This window comes from Onychomys torridus, chromosome 7, assembly GCF_903995425.1.
Source record: "Onychomys torridus chromosome 7, mOncTor1.1, whole genome shotgun sequence".
Classification (NCBI taxonomy): Eukaryota; Metazoa; Chordata; class Mammalia; order Rodentia; family Cricetidae; genus Onychomys; species Onychomys torridus.
In genome coordinates this window covers 55,042,345-55,048,533 of record NC_050449.1, presented here as the reverse complement: position 1 = coordinate 55,048,533, position 6,189 = coordinate 55,042,345, and the positions used below count along the sequence as shown (strand labels likewise).

The following is a 6,189-nucleotide window of genomic DNA, read 5'->3' as shown; positions in this document are numbered from 1 at the left end:
GAAAACCATCAGAAATCTCCCCCCTTTTATTAATTTATTTTACATACCATTCAAAGCAAACTGGCAAAAGCCCAGGACGAAGCAACTCAGAAAACAGAGGCCCAGGTGACCTAGTGACAGCAATGACCATCTGTGTTCTCTTCCCTCCTGTGCAGTATGGTGCCTCCTAGAACCCCAGGTCCCCCGCCAGTACAGTTCCCCCATTCTCTTCCCATGACCCTTGGGGCCCAGTTAAAGATGACTCCTTGTCATCTTATGGCGCTTGACATTCTTTCAGCCTCCTTAGGTCCTCTGTGGCACGGTGGTCTTGTCACCTGGCTGTGTGCCAAACAAGCCCCGATTGGGCAGACACAGCACCTCTTGTGACCTGGGATCCTATGTACGCGAATGGCTGTTACCTGGTCCCCAGACTTGTTGGTGTGCAGACTTCTGGACTTCCAGAAGCTGGCTAGACTCCAGCAATAGAGCCCAGGTCCTTTTGGAACAATGGAGTGGCTGCTCATGTTCTTCTATACCGCGCGCGCGTGCGTGTGTGTGTGTGTGTGTGTGTGTGTGTGTGTGTGTGTGTGTTGGGCTCTGTCTTCACCACCACCAGGATGAGCTGTGCCCTGTGTCCTTGAAGGGCTGCCTACCCCACCTACCCTGGCCTCTCTCATCAGGGCCTCACAGGGTGTGCGCACAAACCGAATCTTCAAATAACCGGGATGATTTTTTTCAAAACAAAACTGGTTTTTATTGCCATTCCCAGCCCACCTGGCACCAGCTGTGATGAGACTCACTTGAGCGGTAAAAGTGCTATTGACGAAATTGCTCCCAGCGGAACCCGGCTCCGCACTCAGCGCCATCGGCCCTTCTCTGTGCTCCGTCGCCCCTCACGCCTCCCCCTGGCTCCCGGCAGCCTTTCTCTCCCCTCGGGGCTGTTCTCTTTCCTCTCATGCCTCTTGCTCTGCCCCCTTTCTTTTGAGCTTCTCCTTCCCTAACACCCACAAGGTCCCCATCTCTTTCCGCCTCCTCTCATCCTAAGCCTGTCTGTCTCCAAGCCTGTCCCTTCTACTCCTGTCTCTCTTCAGTATCCCTCACTGTCTCCCATTCAAGCCAGAGCTGCCCAGAGCTGCCCAGTGCGAGCTCCCAGACAGACCAGGCCTAATAAGCAGGACCTGCCTGCGCATCTGCTGCACTGTGAGGACTCCTGCCAATTTTGACACGCTACTCCGTCATCTGTCCAGGTTCCTTTCTACTTCAGAGATGTCTTGGGGCCCAGGTAGGGCAAGCAAAGAATGACAGACAGGGAAAGTGGTGAGTTCAGGGAACAGTGTGTAGTGTGAAGGAACAGCATGACAAGGAGCTGTAAAGTCCACTGAAGAAGGAAAGGTCCCACCTTTAGATTGGAGACAGCTTTAAAACCTGGGCCTTCCTCCCACAGTCCTTAGTCATTAGCGCATTCCGTGATGACTCTAGGTAAAGGCTTTAACAATACATGGACTCTGGTACCTGAGCTTTTACAACAGGGTCCATTTTCTCGGGGTTCAGCTCAGTCCTTTGCGTGGTTTCCTCATTTCTGTTTGCCAAAGACCAAGTCGGCTTGCTTCTCATGAGAGCTGCAAATGGCACTCTGGGCTGAAGGCTTCCTTACTGGTTTCTGGAACATCACTCCCCGCCCCCCCCCGCCCCCCCCCCCCAGGCCCCGCCCCCCAGGCCCTCCTCTGCGGAGCCTCCATCCTTCTGTCCAGAGCTGGAGCATGAGGCATTCTTTACACCCATCAGGAAGGGTGGAGGGGAAGCACGGTGGAGAATGGATACCTTCTGAGGACAGCGGTCAGGTACCGGGACGCAGGCACACGCCTGGCCATGGGGCGCCCTCCTGAGCAGAGTTTCCGCAAAATGTTTTATATATAAAACGATCGCAGGTGTGCTACTCGCTAGAAAGCAACAGGCACATGCAATTTTAATTAAAATACGAGACTTTCAAGAAACGTTTTACTTGATTGAGTTGCTGGATGACTGGCTTGCATCTATTTGAGTTATCACTGCATTGATAACTGGATGGAAAATGCTCAGGAAATGTTTACTAGCTGGATGAATGGATGCACTGTAGCAGCAATGTCAGGTTAATTCTGGGTACCAGGGAGTATAGTGTGTGTGTGTGTGTGTGTGTGTGTGTGTGTGTGTGTGTGTGTGTGCGCGTGCGTGCGTGCGTGCGTGTGTGTGTGTGTGTGTGTGTGTGTGTGTGTGTATGCCCATGCCATGGCCTGCACATGGAAGTCGGAGTGCAGCCTCAAGCCTTGGTCCTCCCCACCTTGTTTGAGACAGTCTCTGTTTGCCACCCTGAATGCTGGGTTGCTGGCCCACACACTTCTGGGAATTCTCCTGCCTCTGCCTTCCCCTCTCCCTGAAGGAGTGCTGGAACGGCAGGTGCTTGTTACCACATTTGGTCTTATGTAAGTTCTGGAGGTCACAACGTCAGGCCTCAGGCCACTTTATCCACTGAGCCATTTCCTGGCCCTTTCTTTTGTTTTTTAAATGATAGCTTTAGTAAGATAGAATCCAGATGCTACAAAACTCACCCTTTAGGGGTACCATTAATTTTAATTTTTTTTTTTTTTTTTTTTTAGTATTTTGGTAGTCAAGTGACAGTCACCATTTCTGGTGAGCTTTGGAACCAGATGTGGGAGAAGCACCACTCTTGCAAGTATGACACCCATGATGTGAGTAGTTAGGGGCTCCAGGGGTTGTGGTTGGGTGAGCAGCTCTGATGGAAATAGAAGGAACTTTCTGAAAACCATGGCCATATGAACAGAAGATGGAGACGGTGCTGGCCACAGGGTACCTGCCACAGATTGGGAAAGCAAAGGCCAGGGAGGGAATGGGGATGTAGTTCAGTTGACAGAGCACTCACCTTGCATGCACAGCCCTGGTTCAATGCTCAGCACTGTACAAGCAGCATGGCAGCACAGCTGTAAACCCAGCACCCGAGAGCTAGCTGCAGGAGGTTCAGTTCAGGTCATCCTCAGCTCTATAAGGACTGCAAGGCCAGTCAGGGATACCTGAGGCCCTGTCTAGAAGCAAACATACAAACAAACAAACAGCCTAGGAGCTGGAATTCAGGCCTGAGCACTGCTTGTGGCAGGCAGGGGCTACAGAACAAAGGGTTTCCTTGTTTTCCATTCTCATGGACCAGAGAGCGTGGCGTCTGTGTCCATCTTCCCTGCCTGGGGCTGAGACATGGAAACATGTGTCCCCAAGTGCAGGCTGTGAGACGTGGAGTAGGCTAGACCTGCCTAAGCCACATGATGCTCTTGGCTGCCAGCTCCAAGCCTCAGCTACTCACAAGCAGCAGGTAGAGAGGATGGTGTGCTGGATAGTTGTATATCAGCCTGACACAAGCCAATGATGGGAGGGAACCTCAATTAAGAAAAAGGCCTCCACAGAGCCAGGTGGATCTCTGAGTTCAAAGCCATCCTGGTCTACAGAGTGAGTTCCAGGACAGCCAGAGCTACACAGAGAAAACCTGTCTTGAAAAACCAAAAACCAAAACAAACAAACAAAAAAAAGAAAAGAAAAGAAAAGAAGAAGAAAAAGACAAAAAAAAAAAAAGAAAGAAAATAGAGAAAGAAAATGCCTCCATAAATGGAGCTGAGTAGGCAAGTCTGTAAGGCATTTTCTTAATTAGTGATTGATGGGGGAGGGTCCAGCCCATTGTGAGTGATTCTATCCCAGGGCTGGTAGTCCTGGATTCTATAAGAAAGCAGGCTGAATGTCTTAGTTAGGGTTTCTGCTGCTGTGAAGAGACACAGTAACTCTCATAAAGAAAAACATTTAATTGGGTGGCTTACAGTTTTAGAGGTTTAGTCCATTATCATCTTGAAGAGACATGGAAGCGTGCAGGCAGACATGGTGCTGGAGAGGGAGCTGAGAGTTCTACACCTCTTGCAGGCAATAGGAAGTGAGCTGAGATATTGGGCATGGCTTGAGCATATATGAGACCTCAAAGCCCGCCCCCACTTCCTCCAACAAGGCCACACCTCCTAATAGTGCCACTCCCTTTGAGGGTCATGTTCCTTCAAGCCACCACACTGAGCAAGCCATGAGGAGGAAGCCAGTAAGCAGCACCCCTCCATGGCCTCTGCATCAGTTCCTGCCTCCAGGTTCCTGCCCTGTTTGAGTTCCAGTTCTGGCTTCCTCCGATGATGAACAGTGATATGCAAATGTCAGCCTTATAAACGCTTTCCTCTCCAACTTGCTTTTTAGTCATGGTGTTTCATCGCAGCAATGGAAACCCCAACTGAGACAGATGGGCTTCAGCTAGCCAGCAGAGAAACAAAAACTGAGCTGTGTTCCCCTAGGTGGGTCGCCTTGGGGCTCATGGGACTTCAGCAGCTGTACTGAAAGGAGGCAGGGATGGGATGCCCAGCTCCAACTAGTCAAGTGTTCCTGGAGGTGCTGAGCAGAGGACCTGTGCTGAGTGGACGCTCAACACAGGCCTTGGCAGGACTAGACTCAACAGTGGCGTTGGTCCCAAGAAGGAAGGAGGTGTGGACACCTGTACCTGAAAACAAAGATGGGTAACCAGGACCCCCTCCTCCCCAGCAAACTTCGTATGTGGGCCTCTCCTGGGTTCTCAGTGTATAGGTCTGAAGCAAGACAGGGGGGGCAGCTCTGACTTAGCCATCAGTCTTGTCTGGATGCTAGCCCGATGCTAGCTGGATACTAGCCGGATGCTCAAAGGACAGGTGACTTCTTAGAGGGGACATCCTCTTTGCCAGCAGCCTTCTTCCCAGCCTTTGCTTCTCCTCCTGCCTCGGTTCTGGCTTGCACTTGTGGGTGAGCTTAAGTGGCTGGGTGCTGTTGGCAAGCCCAGGCCTGAGTGAACTGGTTCATCACAGAAGGTACTTTGAGCCACATACAGAGGAAGGCCTTTGCTACTGTAGCCTGATGTTGCGGGTCATTTGAGGAAGCAGGTGGAGCCCCTTTGGGCTGGATGTCCTAGCCAATGCCGAAGTTTTCAGCCTTTTTGTCAGAGGACCCACTACTCTTTCGGCCTCCTGCTTCCTCAGGGCAGTGGTGAAGGTGACATGGTGTATCAGCTTCTTGCCTTGGGTCTACGTTCCTGTCATCGACTTGCTCGGCTGCCAGAAGACTTTTTCTTAAATCACTACTCCCTAAACTCTACTGTCTATTTACACAGCTCTAACATCACATGTGTACTATCAGGAGCCTGCACAGGGGCGTGCGCATGGTGATCTACAAATGCTGAGCCACTTTATACACGGGCTGGAGGATCTGCGGATTTGGGTTCCAGGAACTCATCTTCAGTGGATTCCAAGGAGTAGCTAGCTGTCCTAACAGAGTGACATTTACCATTGTTAGTGGCTACTTCAGCTGATGTTTGGCTGACAATTGGCTGAGCAGACCTGGGGTGAAGGGCAGGACAGGATCCTGGGAGAGGAATGAAGGGGAAGAAACCAGGGAGATGGCTCAGTGCAGAACCTGATTTCTGTGCAAGCATAAGGACCTGAATTTGAATCCTCAGCACCCACATGAAAGAGCTAGAGCTAGGTATGATGGCATATGTCCACAAACCCAGTGCTGGCACAGGGGAGGGGCCAGGAGGAGATAGGTGGATCCTACAGGCTCGATGGCCAGCCAGTCTAGCTGAAACAGTAGGTTCCATGTTCAGTGAGTGTCTCAAAAAATAATGAGGCAGATGATGAAGACAGACAGACACCTGCTATGGACCTCTGCCTCCATACCTATATGCACAGGTAAACAAAAGCATGTACACACACACACACACACACACACACACACACACACCAAGGGGCCAGCAACAACCTCTGTCTGTCCTCTGAGAGTCAGCAGCTTTGAGGAAGGCATTCCTGTGGAATCCTCTGGGCTCTGGTGGTGAATATCTTCTATCTTTAGGTGTCGACTTTGACCTTTTCAGATGATGGAAATTCCTAGGCCAAAGAGAGGACCTGACCTGCTCAGGACCCACAAGGAATTAGCAGAGAAGTATAGACCGAAGACTCTTGTCTCTCAGACTGGTAACCTCTCTGCCAGGCTAACTGGTAATGAAGGGACATTGTGAGACCCTCCAGCCCCAGTGTTGGCTCTGTTCCCCATAATGATTTCTCTTGCTAGAAAATGGAGGTATCCAGGCAGGGGGATATTTCCAAACGAGCTATCTGA

The 6,189-nt window shown here is 50.9% G+C and overlaps 1 long non-coding RNA gene across 1 annotated transcript; it reads left to right on the top strand.

The window, feature by feature from the left end:
* The first annotated feature begins 1,750 nt into the window (after positions 1-1,750).
* LOC118587495 lies at positions 1,751-5,490 on the top strand. Its single transcript, XR_004945459.1, has 3 exons — positions 1,751-1,820; positions 2,613-2,705; positions 4,249-5,490. It is a non-coding gene; the product is annotated as an uncharacterized LOC118587495 (long non-coding RNA).
* Positions 5,491-6,189: the final 699 nt, after the last annotated feature.